At 44.0% G+C, this 15,364-nt stretch overlaps 1 protein-coding gene and 1 pseudogene across 11 annotated transcripts in view; one reads left to right on the top strand and one right to left on the bottom strand.

Moving 5' to 3' along the window:
• LOC110523933 (rab GTPase-activating protein 1) overlaps positions 1 to 15,364 on the bottom strand; it is a 136,649-nt gene that overhangs the window by 57,678 nt on the left and 63,607 nt on the right. The gene's annotated exons all lie outside the window — the stretch shown is intronic.
• On the top strand, positions 2,553 to 6,112 carry LOC149983298 (zinc finger BED domain-containing protein 5-like; annotated as a pseudogene).

The raw sequence follows: 15,364 nt of genomic DNA, 5'->3' as shown, positions 1-15,364 counted from the left end.
CTGGCAACAATTTTATTACGCTTTTTTACCAACGTTTACTGACACCGGCCATATTCAACGGGTGTTGAGCGTTTGTAAATTCATCAGTTATTCTGCGCTCTCTGGCACACTCAAGAGAGTGTTCTGAATTCGGAGTAGATGACCAGAATGAAATTATGAACGCACGCAAAATGGTTACTTGCATAGTGGAGTATTTTGTTAAGACATGTAGCTTGATAGCTCGGCAGGTAGCTAACCAACCAGGTTCAATGTTAGCTAGCTAACATTAGGCGCAAGCTAAGCAAATGGCACTGAGATACAAATAATAAGGCCATACACATAACGTTAGCTAGTGAGCCAACCAATTAAACAATTAACCACAATTGTCACATCCTGACCTTACTTCCTTTTTTATGTCTCTGTTTTAGTTTGGTCAGGGCGTGAGTTGGGGTGGACATTCTATGTTTTGTAGTCTTGGTTTTGTATTTCTATGTGTTTGGCCTGGTATGGTTCCCAATCAGAGGCAGCTGGCAATCGTTGTCTCTGATTGAGAACCATACTTAGGCAGCCTGTTTTCCCACTATGGGTGTGGGTAGTTGTTTTCTGTTGTGTGTCTGCACCAGCCAGAACTGTTTCAGTCGTTCGCTTTGTTATTTTTTGTTATTTAAGTGTTCATTAAATTAATATGGACACATACCACGCTGCACCTTGGTCCTCTTCTTCCAACAGCCGTCACAATTCATGACGTTACTATCCTGCAATAAACTGCAGGTAGCTAACCAACCAGGTTCAAATGTTAGCTAGCTAACATTAGGCTATAGCTAGCCAAGCAAATGGCTCTTTCTGTCAAAATTAGAAACATGTCATATCTGAAAATGTAGCTAGCTAGACTATCTTACATCATTCATGGTTGGACGCGTCTCCTATCAGATGCCATGGTTGCCCTTAGTTTGAAGATGTAATCCGGAGACAGGTGTTCTCAATCTCTTTAGCTAGATTTCGCGAATTCCACTGATTTCAAAACTCAGTCCTCCAGAAAGTGGAGAGCACCACTTATGTAGTTTTAATACACAATTTAATGCAGCACTAGTCAGGATTACTTAGACATACTGACCAGCTCAAATATGCTATATGGCAGACCAATCCCAACTCATCTCTCGGCATGTCCAGCCCACTCATTATCTCAGAAAATCATGACTAGCGGGAAGGTTGCTGGCTTTTTCTGTGGCTAAACCAACTAGGCTTGTAATTTAAAAATTGTATTCGTATTTACAGATGGCATACAAGTTTGTTACTAAGGCACATGAAAGTTCATTTTGATAAAAAAAAATGTTTTACGTTCAAAAGGCTGTCCTGTGAAGTAGTGACCTGCAACATACGCCTAGTTTCCTGAAACGGATCACATACGTGTTATTTCATAGTTTTGATGTCTTCACTATTATTCTACAATGTAGAAAATAGTAAAAAAAGAAAGAAAGAAAAACCCTTGAATGAGTAGTCCGTGAGTCCGTCTGGATATCGGTTTGCCTGTCTGGATGTGTGCCTATCCTTTCGGTCTGGCTGTCTGTCTGCCCGTTCATCAGTCTGTCTCTACTGCAGTGCCTGTCTGTCTGTGTGTATCTACTGCAGTGTCCGTCCGTCGTGGTCTGGATGACTCTGTTAGTTCTGCAGTCTCAGGCCTTGTGGCAGAGAGATGGATGTAGCCCGAAGACACACAAACACACTCTCTCTATCACACTCACACCACCCTTCTGCACCTGCAGAGTCAGACACGCACCTTTCCCCTTTCTCTAGACACATTCCCTCAGCGTACATGCACCTGCTCAGCCTGCCACACCAGGGGTTAAAAGTAGAGGCATCTGAAAGATGGGGAGCCGCTGGGCAACGCTGGGCTCATCCATTATGAGAGAGGGAGATGGAGGGGGAAGGGAGAGAAAGACAGAAAGAGAGAGGAAGACAAAGAGGGAGAGGAGGAGAGCGACAGTTAACTGCTCCTGATTCTCTCCTCTGGCTGGTGATGGGAGCAGGGAAAGGCGGGATGAAGGAAGAGAGGAAAGAGGGAAGGACGATGCCACAGCTGCACACAGGTTTGGCTCTTAGCTCTATCCAATTAGCTAGTCGAAGCAAAAGGCGACACTGGCACCGTGGCACACCTGGCTAGCGCTAGCTAGGTAAAGATAGCACAATCGGCTAGTGGTCTACTGACCTAGTCAGCTAATTTTAAAATTGCAGCAACCAGCCGAGCTAGGTTCCTCCTGAGCATGTTGAAAACAAATCAAACCAATGCAATATCAACAGTGACACATTCAACTTTTACATGATAAACTATGTTTGTAAGATAATAAATGTAACATACAACATACACGTCCCTATGGGCAACAAGCCTCCTGAATTCTTTAAGACAATTCAAGACAAGACTGATCATTAGCGGTGTCAGAATGATGCTTCATGTACTCCCATGTAGTGTTGTTTTGCGTACGAGTGGTTTTGCGTACGAGGGGGGGATTATCTTATTGTCATGTTTTGCTGATGTTCAAAAAAAGAATGATGCTTCGGGATAGTAATTCTGTGTTATGGTGGGCCTGGGGCAAACCCACAGACCGACTGGAGAGACCAGACTGGAGAGACCACAGGTCATTGTGGGAGCGTTTGTTTTCCCTCACAGCATGGGGTAAGGTGCCGTGCTTGGGGCTGGGCATCAGTAGACCAGCGGATTGGGGGGGGGGTCTTGTGTGTGTGTTCAGCCGCCCGCAGCTGGTCACAGAACGTGTAAAGACGGACAACGCTGCTAGTAGAATCCCTCTCAGTCCACTTTAATCACGGAGACCCTAATAAATTACATCATCAGACAAGCATATGGACAGCACCAAACATTAGGATGAGGATGAGGAGGAAGAGGCTGACAGGAGGTCCCAGTAACAGTTTAAGGCATAAGCATTTGGGCTGAACAAATTTGAAAGTAACATAGAATTAGCCCGAGTCCGTTCTTGTGGGCGGATATTTTTTTTTTGCTGTTTTAAAGATAATTTCCCGCAATTCTACCCATTTATGTCATGGGGCAGAGGGAAAGTCTTGCCGTTTTTAAAGCCAATTTCCTGTAATTCTACACATTTTTACATGTCTTATATTAGTCTAACTTCCCTATCTAGCCAACATAGGATAGTAGTTGATCATCTGGACATTTCTGACAGGTTATAATTCATTTACAGCATTTCACTCACTCAGACAATAAAAAAACTGCTAAAGTTGCCCAAATACAGGAGGGATGGGGGCAACTTCCTGTCATGAGCGGTGCTCAAGTTCAGAACGGAGGTCGGTCCAAACCCATAGAACGCTGTGAAGTGCAGAGCCGGAGCTCTGATGTCATTTATAGCACGTTACTGTATAGCCATTGCGTTCCAATTTAGGCGCTTATCAGTGCCCAAATCTGCAATTTTCAACCTGTATATGGGTATCAGTGTAAAGGGTTAAACTTAAACAGATATTTATACCAGAACCTCTGTGGATAGTACTCAGGATTAGCTGAAAAGGCTTGATAATACCCACAATCTATAATAACTTCAAAACAGGAATAGACTATTTATATTATGTTATATGTTCTGTTGGGTATTACTTTAGGATTGTCTGGAAAGATATATTTTGTAGCCACAATGACAAAATTGAGCTCTTAGTACCACCTGGTAACGGAGGCTAAAACTTTAAACAGAATGCGGGTCAGATACTGTGGTATTTCCTGTTGCCAATGCCATTGAATTAAGTACAATGGTGGAGTGCAGCAAAGAGACAGACCATGTTTTTTGACACGTGATATTTAGACTCAAGACATACATAAACCCACACAAAAGTTCACATTAGGTTAACTTCGCCAGTTATAGAGCGACTGTCGAGAGAGGCGACTAGAAACCAAAAAATTCAATAAGAATTCAATTCGTGGTTGTGACCTGATAGAGCTAGGGTTCGTCAACTAGGCCACATTGTTTCTGAGCTAATAGTCAGTCGGGCCTGAACATAATTAGCATATAATATTAGCACAATTAAAAGGCATGCACTACAAATTGAACAACATTATTAACCCATCATATTCGATCGGAATACAATCCTAAAACCCCCAATGTCTCTATTCAATTATTATTTTTGTCTATTTCTTTGTGAGTTGATTGGTGGGGGACAAAAACAGATCTACAGCACGTCAACATTAGTTCAGAACAATTAACTTGCAAGCAAGAGACAAATCACTCTCAAGAAGTACCGAAACAAAGGTGGATTAAAAAAAACGAAGTTTCAAGGATGGACAGAGATATGCGTTCACCTTACAATCTTTTCATCTGGCAAAAATGAGGAGCTAAACTGCGAGCTACACACACGGCAGCAGAATCCTCCTTCGCGGCCTGACCCAACAAACAGAAAGTCACAAGTGCCTCCCTAAAAGCGTCTTGGGTTCTAACCAAACACACAACATGCCGTTCATAGACGTGGGGCATTTAAAAAGTGCATGGTGACAGTTTGAGGAATTGGCTACCGACAAGTCTATTGATAGCATAATTGAGTCTGTCAAACAGGTGTCCCTGTCAGCGTCGACAGCCGGCCACCGTGTCCATGCACTGGCGGATGATGTGCATAGGATTGTTCTGGAGGGGCTCAATCAAATTGAGCATTTCTTTCTGGCTATTGATGAGAGAACTGACAACACCGATGTCGCACAGTTGTGTGTACGTGTCCATCCTTTTGATGGAAATGAATTTGAAGAAGAGCCGCTGGCACTGATTCCCCTCGAAGGACACACCACCAGGGACATCATATTCACGAAGATGAAAGGATTGTTTACCCAGCATGGCCTTTCATTCGAAAAAGTAAACGTTGTGGTCACGACAGGGTTCCTGCTATGGAGACACAGGGCCCTGGTCAGCAGGTTGAAGGAATTTGCCCCCCCCCAAATGAATGGCTTGTATTGTCTCATTCATCAGCGTGTGCTGTGAGCCAGACTAAACGGTGGGCTAAAAGATGTAATGGATAAACTAATGTGCATAATCAACTGTCAGGGGGACATTGAGCACCCAAAACCGTCGTTTTTGCAAGCTTTTATCAGAGGCCACCCACGATTATCTCCTGCTTCCCAACGACTTGAGCTGGCTGAGTAAAGGAAAAGGGGTTCTGTGAGCTGCATGACGAGGTTGTGGATTTTCTCCCCAAAAAAGCTAAATGACGGGCAGCAGCTGATCACCTTGGTTTTCTGGAAATTGAGGAATTATTTTCCAATGTTGCTTTTTTGGCTAACATATCCTGTCACTTAAATGGGTTAAATCTGCAGTTACATGGAAGAGGGAAAACAGTAATGGACATGGAGGGAAAACAGTAATGGACATGGTGGGAAAACTTGAGGCCTTTACTAGGAAACTTGAGTTGTTTGATTTGGACTTGGTCATCTGGAAGGCTACTGCACTTCAGCACACTGAAGAAATGACAGGCAGAGGGACCAGGCCGCAGCATTGTCACAGAGGTGATGGAAGATTTCATCAGGCAGCTGAGAGACAACTTCTCCACCAGATCTGAAGACTACAGCATGCCAAAGGATATCGTTGCGTTTTTACGTGATCCTCTCAACAGTCCACCCAGGTGGAGAATCCCCCCCCCCCTCCCCTGCTAGGAAAACGACGCCGTTGCTGGATGAGGCCGCAATTCAAACTGAGCTGACAGAATTCCAAACACTGAGCCAAATCAGCGATGCTCTCAGGAGTGCCGAGTCACTGTGTGCGTTTCGGGTGGCATGCTCAGAGGATTATAGCCCAATAAAGACACTTGCATTTTATATGCCAACAATGTTTGGATCGACTCGCATCTGTGAGTCCTCCTTTTCCTCTATGAACGCAAGCAAGACTCACGACAGAAGCCGGCTTTCAATCGAGGACTGCCTGCACATCAAAATCACATCCATCTCACCCGACTTCCACAAGATCATGTACGAGGGGAAATGCAACTTTTTATATTGAGTAGGTAACTTAGTATTTACTAAATACGATCACATAGGTTACTATCATTATTGTGAGTGCTTATCCAATGCTATTTACAGTGCATTTGGAAAAGTATTCAGGCCCCTTGACTTTTCCACAATTTGTTACGTTACAGCCCCATTCTAAAATTGATTCATTCGTTTTTTTCCATCCATCAATCTACACACAATACTCCATAATGACAGAGCAAAAACAGACTTTTGAAATATTTGCAAATGTATTAAAAAACCACAAAAAATGAAATATTACATGTACACTACAGTTCAAAAGTTTGGGGTCACTTATAAATGTCCTTGTTTTTGAAAGAAAAGCACATTTGTCCATGAAAATAACATAAAATGTATCAGAAATACAGTGTAGACATTGTTAATGTTGTAAATGACTATTGTAGCTGGAAACGGCTGATTTTGAATGGAATATATACATAGGCGTACAGAGTCCCATTATCAGCAACCATCACTCCTGTAATCCAATGTCACGCTGTGTTAGCTAATTCAAGTTTATAATTTTAAAAGGCTAATTGATCATTAGAAAACCCTTTTGCAATTATGTTGGCACAGTTGAAAACTGTTGTCCTGATTTAAGAAGCAATAAAACTGTCCTTCTTTAGACTAGTTGAGTATCTGGAGCATCAGCATTTGTGGGTTCGATTACAGGCTAAAAATGGCCAGAAACAAAGAACTATCTTCTGAAACTCGTCAGTCTATTCTTGTTCTGAGAAATTAAGGCTATTCCATGCAAGAACTTGCCAAGAAACTGAAGATCTCATACAACGCTGTGTACTACTCCCTTCACAAAACAGCGCAAACTGGCAATAACCAGAATAGAAAGAGGAGTGGGAGGCCCCGGTGCACAACTGAGCAAGAGGACAAGTACATTAGATTGTGTCGTTTTAGAAACAGGTCCAAGTCCTCAACTGGCAGGTTCATTAAAGAGTACCCGCAAAACACCAGTCTCAACGTCAACAGTGAAGAGGCGACTCTGGGATGCTGGCCTTCTGTTTTTTTATTTTGAATAAATGTGCAAACATTTAAGTAGGATGCTACATTTTTGTCCAGTTGTCATTGTAAGTAGGCCTAATTAAAATATGTCTCTGCTATTATGCCACATTTTTTTGCTGTTAAGCCACATAGCCTACCTCAGCCAGTTGTTAAGTTATTTTATAAAAGTTGTTCACTACCTATTGATTGCGCTGCGGTCCGTTTCGGCAGCACAAAATGGTCCGCTCCCTGCTTTATTACTTGACTGTCTCCTGCATTCTCTCTCCTCATGAATTCAATTCAAATATTACTTTTGAATTATTTCGGTGGGGTTACTGCCTTCTTGGGACATTGCATTATATATATTCAGAATTCATTTGGGGGGCCAAATAATATTGCTGCGGGCCACCAGTTGGGGAACCCTGTGGTAAAGCCTATAAAAAAAAATTGGGGCATAGCGTCCATCATTGAATAGCTTCTACTATTGAACAGTTGACCTTTTGGTCATATGAATGACCAGTTCAAACATTTCTGAGTTGACCTACGGAATAAGGTTGCAGGCCAGGTTTCATTTACCAACCCCCCTTCAGGAAAGTAATGAAAAACCTTACAAAAGGGTCAAATCATAGTAGTGACCTGGCATGGCCTCCATATTAGGATCTCAGATGACCAGTGGACAGTTGACCTCATGTGACTGACCAGTTCACAGTTCAACATTTAGTATATGGAAGTGCCTTCAACAGTGACTCTATGCCTTTATTTTCTGTGTTCTGCTGCTAACTAACACAGTCTGTTGCGGCTCTCCTCTGTGACTGCCTGGCAGAGAGACAATTAGACCCGGTAGCATAGCCTTGCTATTGAAGAAGACAGGCTATGTGCACACTGCCCACAAATGAGGTGGAAACTGAGCTGCACTTTCCTAACATCCTGCCCAATGTATGACCATATTAGAGACACATATTTCCCTCAGATTACACAGATCCACAAAGAATTCAAAAACAAACCCGATTTTGATAAACTTCCATATCTACTGGGTGAAACACCACAGGGTGCCATCACAGCGGCAAGATTTGTGACCTGTTGCCACAAGAAAATGTCAATCAGTGAAGAACAAACACCATTGTAAATACAACCCACATTTATGCGTATGTATTTCCCCTTTTGTACATCGTTACAACACTGTATATATACATACAGTGGGGCAAAAAAGTATTTAGTCAGCCACCAATTGTGCAAGTTCTCCCACTTAAAAAGATGAGAGAGGCCTGTAATTTTCATCATAGGTACACTTCAACTATGACAGACAAAATGAGGGGGAAGAAAATCCAGAAAATCACATTGTAGGATTTTTAATGAATTTATTTGCAAATTATGGTGGAAAATAAGTATTTGGTCACCTACAAACAAGCAAGATTTCTGGTTCTCACAGACCTGTATCTTCCTCTTTAAGTAGCTCCTCCTTCCTCCACTCGTTACCTGTATTAATGGCACCGGTTTGAGCTTGTTATAAGTATAAAAGACACCTGTCCACAACTTCAAACAGTCACACTCCAAACTCCACTATGGCCAAGACCAAAGAGCTGTCAAATGACACCAGAAACAAAATTGTAGACCTGCACCAGGCTGGGAAGACTGAATCTGCAATAGGTAAGCAGCTTGTTTTGAAGAAATCAACTGTGGGAGCAATTATTAGGAAATGGAAGACATACAAGACCACTGATAATCTCCCTCGATCTGGGGCTCCACGCAAGATCTCACCCCGTGGGGTCAAAATTATCACAAGAAGGGTGAGCAAAAATCCCAGAACCACACGGGGGGAGCTAGTGAATGACCTGCAGAGAGCTGGGACCAAAGTAACAAAGCCTACCATCAGTAACACACCACGCCACCAGGGACTCAAATCCTGCAGTGCCAGGCGTGTCCCCCTGCTTAAGCCAGTACATGTCCAGGCCCGTCTGAAGTTTGCTAGTGAGCATTTGGATGATCCAGAAGAAGATTGGGAGAATGTCTTATGGTCAGATGAAACCAAAATATAACTTTTTGGTAAAAACTCAACTCGTCGTGTTTGGAGGACATAGAATGCTGAGTGGGCATCCAAAGAACACCATACCTACTGTGAAGCATGGGGGTGGAAACATCATGCTTTGGGGCTGTTTTTCTGCAAAGGGACCAGGACGACTGATCCGTGTAAAGGAAAGAATGAATGGGGCCATGTATCGTGAGATTTTGAGTGAAAACCTCCTTCCATCACCAAGGGCATTGAAGATGAAACGTGGCTGGGTCTTTCAGCATGACAATGATCCCAAACACACCGCCCGGGCAACGAAGGAGTGGCTTCGTAAGAAGCATTTCAAGGTCCTGGAGTGGCCTAGCCAGTCTCCAGATCTCAACCCCATAGAACATCTTTGGAGGGAGTTGAAAGTCCGTGTTGCCCAGCAACAGCCCCAAAACATCACTGCTCTAGAGGAGATCTGCATGGAGGAATGGGCCAAAATACCAGCAACAGTGTGTGAAAACCTTATGAAGACTTACGGAAAACGTTTGACCTCTGTCATTGCCAACAAAGGGTATATAACAAAGTATTGAGATAAACTTTTGTTATTGACCAAATACTTATTTTCCACCATAATTTGCAAATAAATTCATTAAAAATCCTACTCATTGGGTCTGTCATATTTTAAGTGTACCTATGATGAAAATTTACAGGCCTCTCTCATCTTTTTAAGTGGGAGAACTTGCACAATTGGTGGCTGACTAAATACTTTTTTGCCCCACTGTAATATGACATTTGTAATGTCTTTATTCTTTTGTAACTTCTGTGAGTGTAATGTTTACTGTTCATTTTTATTGTTTATTTCACTTTTGTATATTATCTACTTCACTTGCTTTGGCAATGTTAACATATGTTTCCCATGCCAATCAAGCCCCTTGAATTGAATTGAGAGGGGGGAAGACAGAGACAAAGAGAGGGGGGAGAGAGAGGGGGGGGGAGGAGAGAGAGGGGAGGGGGAGAGAGAGGGGGGGAGAGGAAGGCGGAGGAGAGAGAGAGTGAAAGGGGCAGAGAGAGGGGGGTGAGGCGAGGGAGGGAGGGGGGGGGGGGAGGAGAGGGAGAGACGGGGTGAGGAGAGAGGGGGGGGTGAGGAGAGGGGGGTGGGTTGTGAGAGAGGGAGAGAGCGAAAAAGAGGGAACAGTGAAGCATGTGGGCCATGGCGCCGATGCCGGTCACTTATGACATGATTAGCCCATACTTACAGTTACAGACGTACAAGGCTATCTCGCTTGGTACAGTACACTGAGGTCACAGGGTAGGCTTTATCAAATGGGGTCAATGTATGGGTTCCAATGCACGAGGAGGGGGACAAAGACAAGATGATTGGAAAGGGGCAGGCCAGGCAGCAGTACAATGACAGCACAGGTCAGGACCTCCTGTCCAGAGCTATGGGTCCATACAAGGACAAGTAAACAAAGAGAGAGGAGAGGACAGGCTGTACACACAGGGACACAGATGGATGTAATGTGCCACTTACAGACACCACAAAGACTTACAATCAGTGCAAAGAAAGGCAACACAACGATAAGGGTTCTCATTTAGCTACAGTACAACAGGGTTTTGGTTAATAGTCACTCAGTAGCCACTAGACTTACACCCCCCCCCCCAACCAAAATCAAATCCTTGTGGATTCCTTACGCATGAACTAACTTCAAACAAATTCAAATGATTAGTAGTATCTCTATGCTGAGAATAGTTTATTCTAAAATAAAGTAGTGTTCTTGATATGTTACCACCACACATTTAGGAGTGGGGAACTCCACACATTCCAAGGCCATGATTTAAAAAAATAAAGTTTTGTTTATAATTTTAAAAAAGGAAAAAGATTGTGTTTACGATTCCAATGTCTCCTCAGTGAGTAGTGTAGTGACCTGGTTGAATCTGCGAGAGAACGTCTAGCCTAACGTCTCGCATCTGGAGTCATCAGGCACAAGCAGTCGTACTTAGAGGCTAAATAAAGCATCAATTGTCTCAGCGGTTCGTCCGTCTCTCTCTCGTGTGTGTGTGTGTGTGTGGTGCGCGTGTGTGTGTGTGTGGTGCGCGTGTGTGTGTGGTGCGCGCGCGCGTGTGTGTGTGTGTGGTGCGCGTGTGTGTGTGTGTGTGTGTGTGTGGTGCGAGCGCGCGCGTGTGTGTGTGGTGCGAGCGCGCGCGCGTGTGTGTGTGTGTGTGTGTGGTGTGGTGCGCGTGTGTGTGGTGCGCGTGTGTGTGTGTGGTGCGAGTGAGTGGGTGAGTGAGTGAGTGGCGTGCTCCACAAACCTCCACTGTCTGACAGAACATAAATCTATCTAGAGCTCCCACCCCGGCAAAGGGAAGTCTACACTCTCTCTTATCCCCGATCAATATCACACCATCATCATCCCACTACGACAGACAGGAGGATACGGTGGCCATATATACTCTTACCAACAATACTAGGCTAGTGATGTCTTAAGACAACGGACGCGTTTCGTACAAGGCTACTATCAACTGGGCTTGTTAACAAAGTGTTAATGGTGACTGAACAGAAAATTGCCACACAAAATAGACTGCAAATGACTAAATTACGCAAGATTTTAGTTCTGGGTTAACCGAGACAACACACACAAGTACTGCGACAGCATGTGATGGAGTTTATTTGAGGATAAAGACAGGGACGGGGGTGCATGCAAGGGAGATGGGGACAGACAGGAACGGGAACAGGAGTGCAGGGAGGGTGGGTAACATCTTGTTGCCACCTGGGACCCTGGCGTGGGTGCCGCGGGATGTTGACTTTACATAATGGCAGTTGACATGGCTGAGGCCAGGAAAAACACTGCGTGCCCCGCGCCAAACCAATAAACAAACTGCAGGGCAAACTAAGTCACCACAGCTTATCAGTTTACACAGTAACTAGCTGTGTGGTCAACAAACATCTTACTGCAAATGTATGTGATGCGTAGCATTTTGGTTTTTTTGTACTGTTGGCTGCTGTGTGGACTGGACACTTAAGACAGTAAGTAGAATTAGAATCTCTGTTAGAGTTTGTGTATAATGGTCTCATGTCCTTTTAAGAGCCATAGTCATTGGTCAAGGTGAATTTAAAAACTTGAATGTTCAATCATCATCATCATCAAAAGACAGGCGCCGCTGGAGGGGAAGGCGAGCTGAAGTTTTAGTCAGATTAATGACTCGTTAATGTACCGTCTCTGGGTAATGAACTTTGCAAGCTCAGAGTGCGGATTTCCTACCAGAGAGATGCGAGGGAGTTGGTTGTCGGGAGAAGTGCTAGATCAGGCTATACAGCCTACGGGGGTTCTCCGTACATCGCGCGGACATGGTAAAAGTGCTTTGCGGAGGAAAAACCAAAGGCGGAGGACTTCGTTTTGTGATCAACAACTCCTGGTGTGGTTATAGGAGTGTACAAACCCTTAATAGGTTCTGTTCACCTGACCTAAAATACCTCACGATCGAATGCCGACCCCATTATCTACCGAGAGACTTCACAGCTGTTTGTATCATGGATTTTTACCACCCCCTCACACACAATCAGACACCACACTGACACTCAAGGAATTACACAAAACCTAGAATAAATTGGAAACAGCATATCCTGAGATCGCATCCGTTATAGCTAGGGACCTTAACAATGGAAACCTAATGAAAATTCTCCAGAAATTCCACCAACACATCTCTTGACTCACCTGTGGGAGAAATACTTCAAACCACTGTTATACTCTATTCCGAGACGGGGAAAAGGCGGAGAAAAAGTATTTTTCGAACCACCCTTCGGCAAATCTGACCACTCCTCCATTCTGCTCCTCTCCGCCTATAGGCAGAAATTAAAACAGCAAGCACCTATGTTAAGGTCTGTTCAACACTGGTCTGACCAATTGGAATCCATGCTACAGGACTGTTTAGATCACACGGCCTCGGAATTCAACGACTCAGATATGGGACGCATGTGGAAGGGAATTCAGACAATCGCGGATTATAAAGGTTATAAAAGGGAAAACCAGCCACGCCAAAGACAGACGAGCTAAAAACCTTTTTCCACCACTTTGAGGAAAACACAGAGCCGCCGACATTGGCCACCGCTGCTCCCGATCTTTGTAGCCGAAGTGAGTAGGACCTTCAAGCGTGTTAACCCTGGCCAGGATGCCAGAACCATTTTCAACCTCTCACTATCCAGTCTTTCGTCCCCACTTGCTTCAAGATGGCCACCATTATTCCTGTACCCAAGAAACACGAGCAATGGACATTAGACTAGTGGAAATATGGCCATTGGTCTGATGAGTCCAGATTTGAGATTTTTAGTTCCAACCATGTGTCTTTGTGAGACACAGAGTGATGAACGGATGATCTCCTCCGTATGTGTGGTTCCCACTGTGAAGCATGGAGGAGGTGGTGTGATGGTGCTTTGCTGGTGACACTGTCAGTGATTTATTTAGAATTCAAGGCACACTTAACCAGCATGGCTACCATATCATTCTGCAGCAATACACCATCCCATCTGGTTTCAAAACAAATCCAATTGATTTATATAGCCCTATTTACATCAGCTGATATTTCAAAGTGCTGTACAGAAACCCAGCCTAAAACCCCAAACAGCAAGCAATGCAAGTGTAGAAGCACGTTTGCGCTTATTGGGACTATCATTTGTTTTTCAACAGGACAATGACCCAACACACCTCCAGGCTGTGTAAGGGCTATTTAAACAAGCAGGCGTGATGGAGTGCTGCATCAGATGACCTGGCCTCCACAATCACCTGACCTCAACCCAATTGAGATGTCTACTTTGAAGAACCAAAAATATAAAATAGATTTTGATTTGTTAAAAAAAAAATGGGTTACTAAATGATTCCATGTGTTATTTCATAGTTTTGATGTCTTCACTATTATTCTGTAATGTAGAAAATAGCAACAACAAAAAATAAGAAAAACCCTTAAATGAGTAGTGTCCAAACTTTTGACTTTTTTATAAAAACCAAACTGCCAAAATCAGCCTGGGAGCCGCCAGTTGGGGAAGCCTACTCTGTTTTAGTCACATTGGCCTGATGGTGAAATCCCTAAGCGCGTTCCTTCCTCTTCGGCAACTGAGTTAGGAAGGACGCCTGCATCTTTATAGTGACTGCTACACCATCCAAAGGTGTAATTAACAACTTCACCATGCTCAAAGGGATATTCAATGTCTGTTTTTTTTTTTACCCATATACCAATAGGTGCCATTCTTTGCAAGGCATTGGAGAACCTCCCTGGTCTTTGTGGGAAATCTTTGTTTGAAATTCACTGCATGACTGAGGGACTTTAAAGATAATTGTGTGAGGTACAGAGATGAGGTGGTCATTCAAAAATCACATTAAACACCATTATTGCACACAGTCCATGCAACTCATTATGTGTTTTTACTCAATAACTTATTTAGGCTTGCCATGAGATACAGGTTGAATAGTTATTCACTCAAGACATTTCAGCTTTACATTTTTATTAAATTGTAAACATTTCTAAAAACATGAATCCACTTTGACATTATGGGGTATTGTGTGTTGGCCAGTTATGCAAAATCTTAATTTAACTCATTTTAAATTCAGGCTGTAACACAACAAAATGTGGAAAAAGTCAATAGGTCTAAATACTATCTGATGACACTGTATGTGCGAATGTTGTTAAACGACTACAGCTCAGCTTTTAACACCACAGTGCCTTCCAAGCGTGTCACTAAGCTCGGGGCCTTGGGTCTTAACTCGTCCTTAACTTAACTTGCTCTGCAACTCGATCCTAGATTTCCTGTCGAGCCAACCCCAGGTGGTGAGGGTAGGCAACAACACCTCCGCCACACTGATCCTCAAGACGGGGGGACCCTAGGGGTGTGTGCTCAGCCCCCTCCTGTACTCCCTCTTCACCCATGACTGCGCGGCGAAACACGGCTCCAACTCAATCATCAAGTTTGTTGATGATTCGACAGAAGGCCCGATTATTAACAATGACGAGACAGCCCACAATGAGATAGCCCTGGCAGAGTGGTGCCAGGAAAATAACCCCTCCCTCACGTCAACCAGGAGCTTATCGTAGAGAGACAGGAGACAGAGCATGTCCCCATCCACATCGACGGGGCCGCAGTGGAAGTGGTGAAAAGCTTCAAGTTCCTCTGCGTGCACATCACTGAGGACCTAAAATGGTCTCGCCACAGTCATTGTGGTGAAGAAGGCGCAACAGCATGGAAAGAAAAAGGGGACACCTAGTCAGTTGCAGAACTGAATGCATTCAACCGAAATGTGTGCATTTTGTCGGACCGCATTGACGCCTGGTACGGCAACTGCTCCGCCCTCAACCGCAAGGCTCTCCAGAGCATGGTGTGGGCAGCCCAACGCGTCACCGGGGGCACGCTGCCT

Source organism: Oncorhynchus mykiss, chromosome 5, assembly GCF_057628025.1.
Source record: "Oncorhynchus mykiss isolate SJ-2025 chromosome 5, ASM5762802v1, whole genome shotgun sequence".
In the NCBI taxonomy this organism is placed as follows: Eukaryota; Metazoa; Chordata; class Actinopteri; order Salmoniformes; family Salmonidae; genus Oncorhynchus; species Oncorhynchus mykiss.
This window is presented reverse-complemented; position numbering and strand designations above follow the sequence as displayed.